The sequence below is a fragment of the Linepithema humile genome, chromosome 3 (assembly GCF_040581485.1).
Source record: "Linepithema humile isolate Giens D197 chromosome 3, Lhum_UNIL_v1.0, whole genome shotgun sequence".
Taxonomy (NCBI): Eukaryota; Metazoa; Arthropoda; class Insecta; order Hymenoptera; family Formicidae; genus Linepithema; species Linepithema humile.
In genome coordinates, this window is record NC_090130.1 from 2,531,599 (window position 1) to 2,549,862 (window position 18,264).

Here is an 18,264-nt window from a genome sequence, read left to right on the forward strand (position 1 = left end):
GGTAATGGGCTGACCCTTAATTCACCATGTGGCCGACCACTGAACGCCGATACATCGTTGCTCGCTTCTTGGACATGCGACCCTCCTAAGCACTCGGTGACCTTGAACTCGGAAGACCGGACGACAGAGTGGATCCACGACAACTTGGACGGCACGAAACCACCCCGTGAGGCGCATCAAAGCTGTCCGCTCGTCACGGCGCTATTACTTCCGCATAGCGTCTCGCATACTATTCGAAGACGTAAAAATGGCTGGTTTCATTGAAGTAGCGGCGTCGACGCGATTATTAGCGGACTTTCGATAATTATGATCGAGAGCCGGCACTTAGCCGTGAAATGCACAATATACAGATTTTCCTGTAGCGTGGTGATTGATCTTCAGTTTCAAGCAAGAGGAATCGACTGCGGTTGCAGGCGTGTATTTATTACGCGGTAGAGCCACGGGGTTGAATAAAACAGGTATTTTGAATGATCAATGAGTAAGAGTTGATAGGACAAACGCTTATAATAAAACAGATACTTAGCCGGGGAAATAAATGGAAAGGTAAGGAAATCTACGCACACACGAGTAAACGCATTCACGCATGTGAGAGAGGTGAGCACTTTTATATTGCTTCGCGCTTATAACTATTTTGATTACTTAAAATGTAAAAATATGTAAGAGTCGAAAGTGAAAATGCGAGAAACCTTACATCAGTTAATTTATTTATCGATCGTAAATAGTATCATTAGCACGAGCGAGTGCGAAACGGATTCAGAGGTCGGTCGTGGATCGATGAGCTTAAATCGCTCTCTCGTGTCTCGTCTGCAATTTGCGAGAGGACCTCTTAATTCGATGTGGTTTTCTGCGCTCACCAGACCGCTCGGCACGAACAACGTGTAAATATGTAACGAGTTCATTAGGCTGCCGGTCCGGCAAACTTTCGTGGCCGCTATAACGACGATCGCTGCCGCTAATTACGGTTTCACTGAATTTCCTCGATTAACCACGTTGCCCTCAGCTTCTTCTCGACATTCGTGCCTTTATTAACGTCGCATTAACAACTTGATTAACGAGAGAGCACAAATTATCTTTCACGAGGACAAATCATATCCAAGTACTTAATGTTGAACTCGAAATAAGAGATTTGAAAGATAAAATAGAAAACAACCAACATCGCATTGCGTTGCAATTAAATTTTGAAGAAACAATTCTCCTTCTCGCATAAAATAATATATTTCTTGTTATCTTTGTTACAAGTAAAAGGCAAGATTGAGATTTATAATGAATATTTTTGAACTATATCCATCGAAATATTTACTGACTTTAAACTTGTCGTTAACATCGAATAATTGATCGTTAAATTTTTTCCAGTAATCGCATCAAGCTTCCCATTTCCGTTTTACGACCATTGGGGAAAACAAATAAACTCCTCATCCTGCGCTGCGCTCCGGGAAGGTTGCGCCATTGAATTTTTTGTCAAACCGGCGCGACGCAATCTCCAAAATTACGGCCGATAGAACGGTGCACGGTAATAAGAACAAAACTGCCACTTTACGACGGCGGCAAGGGGGGAGAGCCCGGCGCGGCGGACGAATAGTGCAGAGCTCATCGTGTCTAACGAGTTGCCGCGACGCACACTGAAATCTCACACGGCAAAACCGCGACACACAAATCTCACGGAGACGCTTATCCGCCGCGACGTGCACCGGAGAAGACGAATTCAATTTATTCGACCTCGGGCCCACACGTGCCTCGCGTATGATTCGTCCGCTATTAGGTCAGCCGCAGTCGCAGAGATTCAAAAGGGACTTTCTCTCGCTAATTGTCTAATTGAAGTTCGCCGTAACTCCGAATGGCCGAAGAAAGGAGAACCTGCGAAGGGTCTGAGACACCGACCGGGCAATCAGTATCGGGTTTCCTCTCGTCGTTGTTCACCCGTTTCTTCACTTCCAATGTGGACGTACAACAAACGGCTCTCTCGACTCCTATCGCGTCAACGCATTTGATAAGAGCCGAGGTCACCCGGTAACCAGTCAACAGATGCGGCCAATTGAACGGCTTAATGCTCCTACGACGCCTGGAGGGAATGTGCGATTATAAGGCGTGTGCACTGTGAATTTTTTATAATGCTGCGCTCTCTGTACGTATCGTTGAATAAAAATAGTCTATGAAGATTGTATTAAATAAAATTAATTATAATATCTATAGATGCGATAAAGAAATTATATGTTATTATATTCTGAAATATATAAAATATATGTTAAGTAATTTAAAATTTGCAATTAGATATTACAAAATAGATGGGTGCAGGTGTAGCTAAGATATCGTTTCTATAACACTTTATAACATCTTTATGATCTCAGTCAGCTCTTAGCTTGCCAACACTTCAACAATCGTGTCTGGATGTCTGCTGTAAATAACTGATTAACTGTTGAATAATGCAACAGCAATAGAATACTGATTCCGCGATAAAGTTCTGCAGATGAAGTTTCACGACTGACTGCAATTACTAATCACACCTGTCTTATCGTTAAAAAACGTATGATTTTATGTAACATATATATATATGGGTAGATGGAACAATGAAAAATCAATGAGCGATATCTGCGAGTAACGAAATGATTCATTAAATACACATCAATTTTATCGCGCTTTTAAAGCTTGATTTATGAAAAACCTTCAATTTTTAGCCATTCAACAGTCGAGAACAACCTTTGCTTCAAAGCAAACGGCACTCTTCTTAGACAGATCTCGATTGAGTGAAGCGCCCGATTTTCTTGGGAGTCTCCGCATAATACGGCCCAAGACAATGAGAGCGACGGTTTCTTCACGGAGGACAATTTGACGCCCGGGCGCATTCAGAGCGCGCTGGCTCTTACAGCGAGCTTCAGAAATCGCCGAGTCGGCGGCAATCGTAAGACTCGGCCCAAGTTTTGATGTCACAAGTTTCTCCTGGATGTTGAGAGTGGTTGTTAAAAGTCGTGTCGCAATCGTCGTGTCGGCGTGCCGACCGACGTACGCCCGACTGCGCAACTTCGCGTCTTTCCGTAATCTTTCGAACGTAGCCCTTGTAAACGCGCGTGTACTCTTAACACGCCCGTGAGCGCACGAACGCTGGCGAGCGAACGCCATTATTGCCTACTCTATATGCAATTATAATTTCGTGTTTCACAATCGGAGTGGTTCGTTTTCCAGCTGTGCGCGCTCCGCGGAATTCGTCAGCTTCGTGTACCGCGCGTGTTGCGCTCAAGTCCGCAGATATTTGATTGAAAAATAAGCGAAATCATGGTGTGATTCATCTCGTCGTCCTCATCAGATAAAAAAAATCCTAATCTGCAGAATCGGTTGCCGTGACTTTAACAATAAGCCACGGCGTACCCCAACAATTAAATGCTTCGTTGATTAACGTGCGAAATCGGTCGAGTCCGTTCACGCTCGCGCGATTTACGCCTTTTTCGTCCGCCTCAACGCGCGCGTCGATCTTCGAATCACCCACGTTCAACAGGCCGCATTAAGCCACCCCTCGTTACACACGCCGTGGAGAAGAAAAGGAAAGAGAATATAAGCGATTCGTGTGCTTAATGGGATACGTCTTCCGCGCGGCTTACCTCAATGCGTATTACTGTGCAAATACTATTACGAGAAGGGAGGGAGGCTTTTTTCTTTTTTCAATTTAAGTATTGTATAACTTACCGCGCCGGATACACTATTTAAATTACGTTCAAAAAGCTCCAATGTATTATTATCCTCTGCGTTGAATGTAACTCTCGTAAAACAAGACTTAACAAGTGTAACGATAATGTTTCACGTTGCAAATCTGTGTTATTAGCCGTTAATTGCGGGAGATTTAGCGCGAGGAACAGAACGCGACTCGATCATCGGCACCCGCGATACCCTGTTTTTCAAGCCAGCCGAGTGTTGCGGGCAAGCGGTGAGATTTTACCATCGAGGAACGTCATTAGCATTACGATGATTAATTACGAGCGACGACTTCACGAGTCGTTAACCGCTAGGCGACGGACTCTCTCGAATTCCCTCTCGACCGTGGAAACGACGGACTGCGCGCCCCGATCTCCTCATTCGATTCTCCGAGCCGCGCCGACCGCGGCAATTCTCCAACTCGCTGCTGGAACTAAATTCTTACTGACCCAAAAAATCAACTCGCCCAAGGTTTCCATTATGCAAATTAAAATACGGAAAAAGCAACGCGCCCCGCCGCTCTCTTATTACTATCCTTCGTAATCACTATCGGTTCGTTAAACGCTTGAGCGAGTGCAGCGATGGAGACTTTCCTGATTTACAGTTAGAAATTATCACGCGGCACTCGTATTATTTTATTAGCCGTGATAAAAATATTATAACTAAATTTAAACATTGCTTCATAAAGAATCGTTTAGATTAGATCCTAAAACACCTTATTAGCCTAATATGCGTAAGCTGGCAGTCGCGTGGAGAGAGATGGAGCAAGAAACAGAAGCCGCCGGGGAGAGATTCGACGAGAAGAGGGTGAGCTTTGATTGGTCCATTGAGGACACGTGCTGGCAACCCCGACGTGGCCCAGCCCTCTGGCTGTGCATCTCGTTACGAACTCATTCAGTAACTCCAACGTCGCCAATGACGGAATCAAGTGGAATTGTTAACGGGAGCACCGTAGGTGGCTGAGACGAGGAGAAGGCGATAGAGATCGAGCCCTAATGACAACGATGATACAATCGGATGTGATAATTCAATTTACATGATCGCCGCGGGATCTCCGACGCACTGATACTTATCGGGCTCGAGTCGAAATGTGAAAGACACACTAATAGCATTTCTACGTTGTACATGTGCGTTGGCATTATCCGAATTAATAAAATTCATTACACTCGTTACGATAACTGCTTATCTGTTTGACGCCGTTTTATCGACGAGCAATGAATAGCAATTAGTATTATATTGCGCATATCATTTGCCTTCTTTACGAGTAGCAACTGGTATCTAAGCCAATAGACGGCGCATACGGAGCACACGGGTAATAAAAATTAATGACTTTATTGCGGTTCGATCGGGAAGATAACGATCGGACCCCGACGACAATAATACGAGGCGTCATTACGTTAGCCACAAAAGCTGTTGAGATCTTCTACGGTTTTAGACTTGGCGCAAACTGCACTTTTCTCCACGATTTCATCATAAATCTTTGATTGAACGAAAGTTCGAGATCCCGCAACAGCATTGACCCTGATACAAATTTGAGAATAAGTAAAGAGAAAGAATGGCAAAAAGAAATGCATTCAAACTGAATAAACAAATGACAAGAAAAATTAAGATATTAAAGAATAATCCAAAATTCGCTGTTTCCACCATGACTTAAATCGGTGTATTAAGGATGATATTAGGAGATTTTCCACTCAACTCCAATGTCGTTCTTTTTAAATTGCTTATACTTCAGAATTAATACATCATTTATTTTATGTTGTGCGCAATGTCAATAATTTTTTATTTTCTTAGACTCTATTGACTTGTTAAAAAATGATTATTTTCTTAAAAGAAATGCTTATTACATTTGTTATTTATATTTTTTTTATAATTATTGATTATAATGTTCAAGAGAAAATTAATTTAAAATTAATCCATAATATAATTAGTACAGTTGTGTAAGGATTAATAACTAAGAGAGAATATATTGTTATAATTTTTGTGTTTTGCGCATCCTCTGGTTAGCAAACATATGCATAACATTGCATAAGCTTTTGATTATAGAATATATTTAATATTATTTTCTGTTTTTATATTGAAGAGATTGAAAAAATACCGAATTAATAAACTTTAATAGATGTTATTATAATAAATGTTAGTTTTCAATATTTTTAAATTATACGAAGATACCATATCATATTTGTTACAAAATGTCATTTTATTAATGACCAATTAATTTCTGTTGTGATAAGTATTTCCATTATTTACCACAATTCTCAAAAATTTAAATTGATACATTTTACTGACAATTTATGTATTATATTTCGGAGATCTCTATAAAAATTACTATAATAAATTCAAATTATATAAAATATGAAAAATAATGAAAATAGATAAACAATCAATTTTATAAGAAATTAAAATAAAAATAAAATATTTGTAACTATGTGGAATAAATAATTGACAAATTTCGTCTTCACAGAAAAATCGATAATACCACTTTTTCGTGTGCTTTAAATTATTTAAATCATCAAAATCATTGTTGGTGATGCAATTTGAACGCCATAGTCATCATTCCGTTATCAAACTCTCTGCACAAACCTGTAAATATAATATGTAAATATAATATTTATAATATTTATTAAAAATTAATTGTCTTTGCTCCGCTTATTGCATATTTACCGCGTAAATTAAACGCAATTTGAAGAAAGTACAAAATTAATTATATATATATAATAATATTAATAATAATTTCAATAAAACTTACTGCTACTTTTTTTCTTCAATTTGGTTGGCTTCCTGATGCTCCATATGTCCATACGCTATGTCCATACACATTCTCTGTGTACTTGTCAGCATGTTCGCAGGTCTATCTTTAATGAAATGATCAATAAAGTGATTATTGAAACACGTTAAAGGAACATCAAGAGATATTATGCAACGGCAAACTCTACATTGCATCTCAAAATCTCCACTATTTTCACAATATTTCCATATCCAGCTGCAGTCGTAACAGTATTTCGGATTGTCAAGAGAATGAGTGGTTAAATGCTTTTCTACATCATATTTATTAGCAAAGGGCATTGCATTACAAAGACAACATTGTAAGCGAACTGAGTCGAAATACTTGAAATATACAAATGGCCATTTTTTTCCGTATGCTTCTTCGTACTGAAATATTTCTACATGCTCTTTTTTTACGTGTTTACTAAAGTTTTTTGTATTGACGTAACAATATAGAAAGTTGCAATAGCGGCATTGTGCTAGAAAATTTGGCAATTTTATGTAATTTTTCCACAGTTTTTGTGTATTTTCTTTTGTGACAATTTGTTGCAATATTTCCCGATGCTCATTCTTTATATGAAAATAATAATTAAAAGAAAACCGAAAAAATAATTTTCTGCAACAAATATTACACTTTAAATTATTATCATCATATTGTTTACAATATTTATTTGTCCAATGATTAATGTTATCTGCGAAATTATCTAGATCTTTCTTAGAATGCTCGCGTAAATGATTATTATCAGATTCGACGGTAGACGGAAGAAATACACTACAGATAAGACATTCTGAGTATAGTATATCTTTATCGGAAATATGTTCGTACGAATACTTAAAATATGTCGTTTGTTTCATGTGTGCCTCTTCGTATTTAAAGATTTTTTTATGCGACCATTTTATATGTTTATATAATTCTGTAATATCAATATAACAACATTGATAGTTGCAATCTTTAAATTTGCATTGTGCTTGAAAATTTGGCAATTTGGTATAATATTGACAAAAGCACTTTTCACTTGAACTATTTAGCATGGACGTTGCATTCGTTTCAAGCGGCAGAGCGCATTCTGACGGAGGAACTATATTGTCTGTTCCTTGTGTATTTTCCAATTTGTCCAAATGTGCCTTTACTATATGATAATTTAAATACGTATTCAAATAAATATTATATTCACTATCGGGGCACATACTACACTTTATTTTAAAATCACCAGTTCTTATAGAATATTTCCACATCTCACCGTAAAATATGTAATCCTCCACTTCCTTGTTACAATGTTCACGTAAATGATTTACCAAAGATTGAAAATTAGATGGAATATTTACACCACAGAGAAGACATTGTGAGTCTAATGTGCACATACCGGAAATATAGTTATGCACATACTTGAAATATACCCAAGGCCATTCTTGTCGTCCTTCGTATGTTTTTTCGTATTCAAATATTACTTTATGCTTTTGTCTTATATGTGTATGCAACCAACCATCCCTGACGTAAGTGAATTTATTTGTGCAAAACTTGCATTTTGCTTCCCAATTCGACAATTTTTCGTAATATTGCCACACGTTTTCTTTAGTTACGGTTTCTGGCATTGTGTCCGTTTCAACTGACTAGACTCAAGTAACTGAATACAGTACAAGAACCTTTCCGTCGAAAAGCGTTCGGTGAAAGAGGATGAAGGAATACGTATGGTTCTCTATTTGAATGTAAATATTGATATGTCGACTGTGTGTATAAGTTATGAAGAAACGCGGTTTTTTCATCTCATGTAAGCATCTCACGCCCAATTTATGTAGCAATGCGACGAAAAAGATGTTACAACATATTCTTTACGCAAATGGTTTTTTAAGTAATAATGCGAAAATAATGACTCATATCTCAAATAAACCTGTTCTCAGATAATATTAAAAATTGTCGCAAAATTTGCAGTTTGTTTCTCGCGCATTTCCCAATTTGTCCAAATGTGCAATTACTATATTATTATTTTATTTTTGTCGATACACACTCACTTTCTTTCTGCTGCCGATATTAATAATAATAATAAAACTATAATATTGAGATGTATGTAAAATAATGTAAAATATGCGTACGTCTTTTTTTTGAATCCGAGAAGTTGCTTCGCTGTCAGTATCTTACAACTAAATTTATCGCGAGTAGACTTCATCGCCAAACTTCCGTTGAAGGAACTTCAACTTCAGTTTCGACTTCGCCGCCGATAGGGCACAGGTAGGGTCCTATGTTGCGCGACTCGACGCTACTCGCCACGTTGCGAATTTCCACGAGTGCTCTTCAGCGTCTTTCAACGGCGCGGCTGGTGGAGCACCCTTCGATGCTGTCGACAGCGCGCTGCGACGGGGAATACCACCGGCGCAACCACGGCGGCCACATGAAAACGTGTACGGAATATAATGGTTGGAGTGAAGTGCGTCGCGCGGTCGCTCTCTCGAAGTGGGCATTGTTGGCCCACATGCTCGTTCGAACAAACCGGGCTGATCGTCCTCGCGGTAACACATGGGAACGCCGACCGGCCGTCCTGCTTCTTCCTCTTTCCGCGTTCGTTCATTCCCTTTACTTCTAATCTCGTCTTTTCGCGTCGTTCCTCTCCTCACTTTCCTCCCAATTATGCCGTCGACCTCTGAGATCATTAGTCGCTGACAATGCTTCTGCACGACTTCCTCGTTCGTATCTAGTTTATACACTCGGAACACGAATGGGTAATTTAAGTTTAGCTAAATCTTCCGACCAATGTAATACTGCTTAATTAATAAGTAATAAACAAATGACACAAAAATTTGTTAAAATATAATATGATATTTCACGATGCGCAATTTATTAAAAGACACATCTTACATTTTCCGATCAAACTTTATTTTCTTTAATCAATTTAATTATTAAGTAAGCCGTGATCAAATTACTTTGGTAGCGATGCTTGTCGGAATAGAGTCACCATCAAGACTGTTAGCGAAATGAAGCATTATAAAAATTTGTCTGCGCAAATAAGTTTGTGCATGCAACGCAGTTTATGAGAGCGATAATGCTCTCCATTGAGAAATGGCATCGTTTAAGTATGCGCTACTGTTTCGTTGTCGATGCCCTGCGACGGACCCTCGAGCCCGCTCTCTTCTTCAGGCCGGTTAGAGGTGCGGGTACGGATGTGAAAGAGAAACGTACATACGTATGTACGCACGCCCTGGTATCCGAAGGGTGAAACAATAAGCGACGGACGACAATGAGGATTTAAGTGGCGACCTCAATGATATCAACTGTACGCCGGAATAGAATTCAATTGAATTGAAGGAATGACGAGGGGAGCCCTCCTCTATCGCTTGCGGCCGACGTTTTGTAACCACCTCGTTGTCGACTTTAGCAGTTTCCACGTGGGTCTTAACCAACCCTCTTCTTCTAATCTGATGTTGCAGAGTAACTCGCTCCTATAAAGCAAATACGGAGCGATAATCCGACTATGCGTTTCCAGTGCGTTCTTTATCTCTCGATCGCGCGAAGCAACGCTTCATATAAATAGCGCGTGTAAAGTTTCACTGGATGTTTCCGCTGGATTTGTGACAAACCGGAGAGAGGGTTGAAATAAGCACTCCGCAATAATAGGGCAATATATGACACGAAACTAATTACTCGCGGGCCGTATAATTTCGTCCCTCCGCTCTCGCAACCCACGACGATCGCGGCACGCTAATTCTTCCGAGCGCCACGTCGCAGTTAACCGGCGTACGCCGGTAATCGTGATTAAGGTGCTTCCCATCAACGAGTGGCGTTAACTACCCCGTCGGCCCAATTTGCGCGAATCCGCGAACTCGCGCGGCTCCGCTCGCCATCGGCCGCTCGTGGCGTAATAGCGCCACATGCATAATTAATCGCCGCGCGCTGATACGTCGACGTACGCGCCGCAAATAGGGATAGCATGTGGTTAATTCGTCGCGTCGGATGATCGCGGGCGATTGCGATTTTATTGCGCGACGTTACACGCGCTTTATCGCGTCGCAGATTATCGTCCGCGGCCGTTTAACCGAACGTGTTAGTTCAGCACCTCGTCGGCGGTATCGTGAAAATTGAAAATAAACAGATGGCTATTACGCCCGCGCGCGCGATGATTTATGGCCCAACTTTCGCTCGCGTTGTTCGCCGAATGATCGGCGCGTTGATTTTCAGGTAATTAATATTATCTTAATTGCTCCACGTGTTCCGGTTATTATTTGAGGAAAAATGATGAAGGAATATATGCACTTTTATAAATATCGCATTTTTATTCTTACATATTAACATTTTTTTGTGTCATAAGTTTTTTTGCGAAAAAAAATGAAGATCCTGAGAACTTTTGACGAACGTTCAACTGAGGTCACGATGAGGACACTGTTCCTCCTGGCGCCATCTCTTCAGGAAGTGAGGAACCAGACTCTCGTGAACCTGAAGAGACGGCGAACGTTGCCTCTAACTGGTTACAGGGTGTCTCATAAATCAAGTACCAGAAGTGATCGCGTGCGAAACATTCCGCACTCGACTCTCATTCTGGTTAATTCGACCGAGCTAAATCGTTTTGAAAGGCTCAGGAGCAATTCGACCACCTCAAATTGGCTTACGATTTTCTAATGGAATCAAACTTCGTATTGCGTAGTCCTATATGTTCGATAAAATCAAACTTTATATGCTTATTAGAACAGCGAATGATTTAGCTACATATATCTGTTACACGAAGTTGTATTAATTATATAAAAGACATTTCCACGTTAGACATAATGAAACCTTTGATGTGGTCGATTTTTGGAACGCGACCAATTTTATTTTACTCGAGAAGTATATAAATCGATATATCTGCGGCATTCGCAACAGTCCATCGAACGCAAATTCAATATTTCGTTGTAAAACCCGTCATAAAGGACGAATAATCGGTCGGAGGCTGTGGAAGGAGCCAATCGTACCGCAGAAACGCTCGGTATCCAGGACTCCTGGATAAAAAGCATCAAACGAAGCCGCCAGCATTCACAGAAAGCGCCGGTCCCGCTGCACCCTCTCTCGAGCGTGTCCACGTCGCGTCCTTCCTGCAGCATCGACCGCATTTTTTTCGCCGGCATCGATCGCGGCACCGCGCGCCGTTCACCGCGAAAAAGATTGCCCGGGGAAGGGAAAGTTATCGGGGATACGTGTCCCCGTGGTTATAGACACGTCGCGGATGCATTGTCCTTTTACGGACAGAATGTTTTTTTTTTTTTTTTTGCAACAATCGAACGTGCGGGTAGGTGGACATTGCAGGATGAACAGCTGTCGATTGGCCGGATAGCGACCGTATCGCGCGCGTCTGCCCGGCATATCGGAGCGAGGAGCGAGCGAGCGAGATGAGTTCGGTGTGAAAAAACCGCCGCGCCGATTATTTATGCATGTATGTCGCGCGGGATGAAAAACGAGGCTCCGCGCGATCGATGGATCTGCATCCGGAACTCCTCGGCGATACGTACGAACGATATATATCGCGCGATATTTTTTTCTTCTCCCAACAAAGCGTTTTTGTTCGCATTATCTGTCTCCTCCGAAGCACCGTGCACGCTTTTCCGTCGGATCGATCATCGTGCGCATCATCCCGCCGCTCTCGGCGGCGGAGAAGTGCAATCGGGGTTGGCAGCGCAGGAATGTATATTTCCATCCACCTTCTTGTTCTTCGTCGAATGCGCGCGATTCCGCGATATGAGCTCGCGAGCCGCGCTCCGCGATTATCATGTAAGAATGCACGGCTCGCGCTCTTCTTGTCGCATCAGCTGCATTCTTACGATCGCGCGCGAACGCCTCGCGATATACGTCGGATCGAAACCGCGGAGATGAAGACAAGTAATACGATTATCAAGAAAGATTAATGCATCTTCGAACGCATTAAAGAATCCTCTTTTTACACCTGCATAATGCCGTCTTGTGTAACTATATAACGACGCAATATATGGCATTATTAGTAAGAAAAGTCAGCAGAAATATTGCTACGCTGTTCGAATCGCTATTAGCTTTTTTTGAGATTCACAGTTTTTAGATCTAATCGCATTATTGCTGACAGCAAACTTCACGCTCAAGTAGATATATAAAACAGGCCATAAAATCATTTCAGATTAATCAAATACAAAAAAAAAAGTACTAGCATTTTCTCAGGTGATGCAAATGCTTATAATCAAAATTATAAATAACTTTATTTACGCGTTGTACATAGATTGTTGTGAATACAGATTACGGTGTATTGGATTGTCGAAGGCCAGAAGACTCTTAGCGTCGTATAATAAAGCAGCGGACTGTCATTACGGGAAAACAAGCCAGACTTTAATGCTAGGGTCGCCCAAGCTGGTTCGATTCCAAAATTTCCAACGACGACAGAACAAAGAGCAGTTGTGGCGAACATTAACGCACCGATGACGACAGAATGCAGGTGGAAAGCATTACGAAATGATGCTTAGAGCTACAAAATTGCTGCAGCGGCGGGAGGAAACGAAAACTTGATAAACGTCGACTCTGTTTCGAAAGAACATATGTATTCTATTTAATTCTAGTTCTTTTACATGCAAAGAATAAAAATAAAAAAGCAATATAAAAATAAAACCAACAAATTATATCTGTTTTTTTACATAATTGGAGATAAGTTATGTGATTGCATTTCGTTGGTGCAGTAAATATAAGCTATTAATTGATTGCTCTAAAAAACTCTGTTTTAAAACTCAAATTACGATTTAAAGTCAATAACAATCTCGCGCTGAATGCGCTAATAGATTTATCCTCGATACACATTACAAATCATATGCAATTAATAATTTGCAAAAAGCAATCATTGACTCGCATGCAGAAGTGAGCTGGTTATGATATCGACCGTATTGCCGTGCGTTAACGTACACGATATTTTTCGTTAAACGACGAGGATAAACACGGTAAATTATATGGCGATTTGAGTCAAAGTTGTAGCGAGAGGGCCATTCAACGATAAATGCGCCTAAGTATTAGTAAATACTTGAAATAATTGTTTGTGTATATTTTAACATTAAGCAGAACATTAAGCGCATTTTAACAGTTATTTTCGGAAGTAATGATCGCTAATCTACCAACTATTAACGTTTTTTCGACCTATCTTTTCAATATTACATAATGACACTTGGTAGTTATTAAATCCCCGCTTTTTTTTACATACGCCGCTAATTATGTATTATTTAACCATAACATATAGTAAAAAATAATAAGAATAACAAGGTGTTAAAATATTCTCTCTCGCGGAATTAGCGCACATGCATGTCACGCTTGTCAATGCCGCAAATCATTAATGGTGCGAACAATTAATACACTTAAATATGGAAAAGAATCTCGAGAATCGTTTTATTGTAATCGCGAACGAATGTCTTTCGAAATAATGGTCCGTCAAAATTACAATGCCGATAATGCACACGGAATCGACGCTATTCACTTATCGCCACTTACACAGCCGCGCGTAATACGAGTCGATTAGGCTATTCTTGTTGCTAATTTTATCCTAAATTAGCGGTAAACGCGAGGGACATTTTAGCATTATCGGTGAGACGATATATTTTTGATCGCATTTAAACGCTTCCGTGCGTTTCAGCTCTCGCTATTCATTTTTCACATTATCTCAAACCTGCGCATCTTACAACTTAAAGTAATGACTAATTTTTTATATCGCTTGTAATCCAATTAAGTGAGTGGAGCAGAATGAAAATTTAGAATAGGCATCTGTAAAATTGTACGCGATAAGCAAATGCGCAGCCCCAAAGTGCATTTTAGTGTTAATCGATGGCATGCAACGTCACACACATAGGTGAAAAATAGCGCACTGATAAGGTCGCGATGCAGCCTGCCATATCTTGTCACGCGCTATCGATCCTAAACAACTTGATGCACTTGGCTCGATTAACAGCGGTTTGTTTCAGCAATATCGACATTGGTGGTATTTGCTGCGATGGACGCTAATTTAGAATCTACTATTTAAGAGCCATCGAAAATATAGATGACTCGATTAAACCTCTCGATCTTGCCGAAAAATATTTTCTCATTCTACTAAATGATTCATATAGAATTATTGCCGGTAATTATGCTTGTTCTTAGCAGCAGTACGATCGCCTCGCAATTACGAAAGGACTCGTAATTGGCGCACAACGATAAGATACATCGCATATCGAATATGCGCGATAGATTAAGAAACTGGAACATTTACAACGACCGTCCAGTTAATTATCAAGCATTGTCCTATCGAACTTCGCCGCAACAACACAGTCAGAAGCGTTCTATGTCGTAAAATGGTTTCAGGTATCATGTTTACTTTTCGACAACAATCTGCAAGTAACGAGGTCTCGTTACCTACATTATATTCGAATTCTCGGCATCCTCGGGGATAAATTGCCTCGGTGGATCGTTAAGAATCTTCCGGTTCCGCAGCGGGTCGGCTTCAACAGTACAAAACACTATAAACCATATTAAGCAGCGGCTATGAAACTCTCTTCCCGCTGAGCGTTGATTTTAAACCCTTGAAAGGAACCCACCTTGATCCGTGCGATGTGTGTCTTGTATATTTATTGAGACAGTAAACCGCAATTATAACCCATTATAACCGACAAATTATAACCGCTGCGTTGTTTACGTCACGGATCCCGATATCCTTCCCGCTTCACCGGCCACTTTCTCGTCCGATTTCATTTTTTTCTCTGATATGATTGAAAGATCGAAGATCTGATAAGTTGAACAATTAAAAAAATCTGTAAAAATAACACAGCATTTTATAAATGATCGAAAATTATTTCGCAATTGATTCGCGAATCTCGGTCGATCATATTAATGTATTTTTCTCGAGTTAATTGATTATTATATTTTCTTGATAATAGTCAAATTTTTTTATTTACAGAAGCAAGAGCTGTTCATCTACGTTCTCTTTCATCCGAATGCGAGGTCGAGAAACTCAGCGTCACGAAAAACTAAACAACCACGGGACAAATTCGATGGATAATGTGACACTAACGACGTGATAGCCCAAGAAAACGCAAACCTCGCGAAGGCCCGCGGCTCTGCTAGGCTTCGCCCAATGGATTTAATGATTATTACCGTGCCGATGATTGCACCATAAAACAACATATTGCTGTACGTGGAACTCCTCGGCGATGGAACGTCAGCTAGCTCGTACAACCAAACGATAATAGAGCTCCACTCTGATTTCCGGATATTCTATATATTGCTTGTGGAGCGCAAAATGCGCCGCATATTCGTCACGATTCTGCGATCCATGTCGCTAACGTGGTTCGAAATATTGACTCATTATTATCATGCGATTCGCCATCATCCGTCAGACTCGCTCGCGCTGTGAACATTCGCTATAACTCAAAGGACCCTCGACACCTCCCCGATGCAGTGTCTTACTTCTTTGTTGTATGTACCACGCAGCCATGCGCGTTCTCTCTTCACTCCCATTAATTAACTTTGCGGCGTACACGGCCGCTCTCCCGTTTTGAGAATGAGGAGCGCGTCCCCTGCACTGTATCGCCGCTCTACAACATCCGCTCTGCATTAATTGAATACGCTCGCGTTTACACGCGATATCATGCTCGCGGCCTTCGCTTACGCGTGGCCAGAATCCATTTTTCTAGAAAATTTCAAATTTATTCAATCCTTCCACCGGTAACACTAGAATTCACGGTGTTTGCGTGACGCGCGGGAATATGAAGAGCCGGATAGAGAACTGTACCGATAGATCAAATATGCACTGAATGAATAAGTGTCGAATATTATTTTTCAATTAAATGTCTCGCGATACCTTTATGAAAGTTGAAAAACTGTAATGCATATGAATATATCAAACACAATTACTTTATTGTTGATCCAAATAAAAAGGATCAAAGATTTAATGAGCTAAATTAATTAAATATTCAGCGTGGAAAACTTGTATTGAATAAAAATTCCTGAATTTTAATTTGAATATCGTTGTCTTAATCAATAAAAACGTTATATTTTATGGAATATTAAAACGCTGCGTAATTTCTTTTGGCAGGATAAAATCGTGGCATTAAAACAATCAGTACTGTCGGGCCGCTAACGAATATCTGGCAAGAAAGACACGAATACAAGCCAGTCATTCGATAAACAATGTCGTCGGAGAACAAAAGTCAGAGGTAACGGAGGAGGAGCGATCCATCGCATGTTTAACGAAGCGCAACCGGCGAGGATTGCGGCGGACAAAGAACAGCAATATCGCGAGAAGCTACGACGAGAGTAAAGGAACGAGAACGGGCAGCGGCTAAAGAGAGCATTGCCGATTGTAGAAACGGTCGCAGTGCCACAAGAAACTGACTAACTGGTAATTAGCATATTCTCGGAATATTTCGGAAGCACGCGATGTTCCGGCCGCTCGTGCTCCGCAAAGTCTCGCGATCGTTCGGATTCCAGCGAGAGGGAACTTCGTTCAATCAGGCAGATTCTGGTATAGCTTGTTGTACGAATTGTTCGTGAATTCCGGCAAAGTGATCTCAATCCCAAACGGTAAAAATAACTTTGGAGGGGAAGAAATTTGTGCAACATTCGACAGAAATATGCGTCATCGTGAATAATTATCAACGGATGTTATTTAGTTTTACATGTTTATTTTAAGATGAAAAGTGATTTTAATTTTTCGAAAAATAATTTAGTACATTGACTGATACGCCCACATTAATAATTTAATCGTTAATTGTTCTATCGATTAAACGTGACCGCAAGTTTCGTAAGAACCTTCGGACATACGCCTCCTTCCATCAAAGGACTGTCTCTTTGTTTCGTCAGTGCAAGCGATCTTACAAAACCTGTCGCCCGTAGATGTACTGCTTTGCTTCGAGGGATAAACCTTCTTTCATCGACCGTAGTCCATTATCCATGCGTGTAATTGGACCTAATTGGACGTCGATCTACGTACAATCTTTGGGTGTGCGTTAGTTTGTCCCGCGACTTCGATCCACCACCATCGAGGACAGGATTACTCGCAGCGCCCGATTATTACGCGATTAATGACACGATGACTCAATTAAACGACAACGTGCCCGCAGAATTCAGACGCCTCGGAATCGAATCCTACGCTTGTACACGCTACTTACGCCTTCGGCTTCACACAGCCGTTTCGTAATCGATCTGATGTAACGCATCGTGTTTTACCCATAAAGCAATCTTTTGATGTTTATCAGAGAAAAATTATTTATTGACTGCGATCGAAAATACAAGATAGAAACGAGCACCCAACCTCAGCTTTATACAATTTTCGCTTGTCGAATACCGCTATAAAACTGTAAAAAATTATTTTTATTATTCTAATAAAGTAATAATTTAATGCAATTGAGGGAGAAAGTTGTCATCTGATTTCGAAAATAATCGATACGCATTCTAATGAAAAACGAAAAGAAGTCAAAATAAAATTTACAAAATTTTAGCATCTATACTTGCATTAATTGTAACGTTTAATTCATGTTACGTCATCTTTACGGTATATCATTATGCTAAAATTTATATACAAAATTACTATCCAATTGTAATTGCCATTTGTATACGCGTAGGCGAGACGGAGAGCGCTCTTTCGCACGCGTGGAAGAGCATAGCTCGAATCTAACGAGCAAATACAGATCGTATCAGCCATTATGTCCGCCCTATTACGGTGATTAAGCTGTGCTCGCGTATAATCGTGCGAGTCACGGAGTATTGTCCGCGAAGTGTCGTCGTGCTATCTCGCCTCATTTCTCGGATGAAGGTGCGACGTGTTGCTTACAATCTTTTCTCAAAGTGTCTCATAAAGATGCGGTCCACTTCCTTCTATCAAGATAACTTAC

General features: G+C 40.5%; 1 protein-coding gene and 1 long non-coding RNA gene across 2 annotated transcripts in view; one reads left to right on the forward strand and one right to left on the reverse strand.

Moving 5' to 3' along the window:
- Positions 1 to 17,776, forward strand: part of Dll (Distal-less) — a 141,409-nt gene extending 123,633 nt beyond the window's left edge. Inside the window, exon 8 of the transcript XR_010889266.1 lies at positions 15,330 to 17,776. The gene's annotated coding sequence lies outside the window, so the exon portion shown is untranslated. The remainder of the gene's footprint in view (positions 1 to 15,329) is intronic.
- Positions 5,179 to 8,320, reverse strand: LOC136998724 (uncharacterized). Its single transcript, XR_010889267.1, has 3 exons — positions 7,686 to 8,320; positions 6,428 to 7,574; positions 5,179 to 6,261 (listed from the first exon to the last, which is right to left on the reverse strand). It is a non-coding gene; the product is annotated as an uncharacterized lncRNA (long non-coding RNA).
- Positions 17,777 to 18,264: the final 488 nt, after the last annotated feature.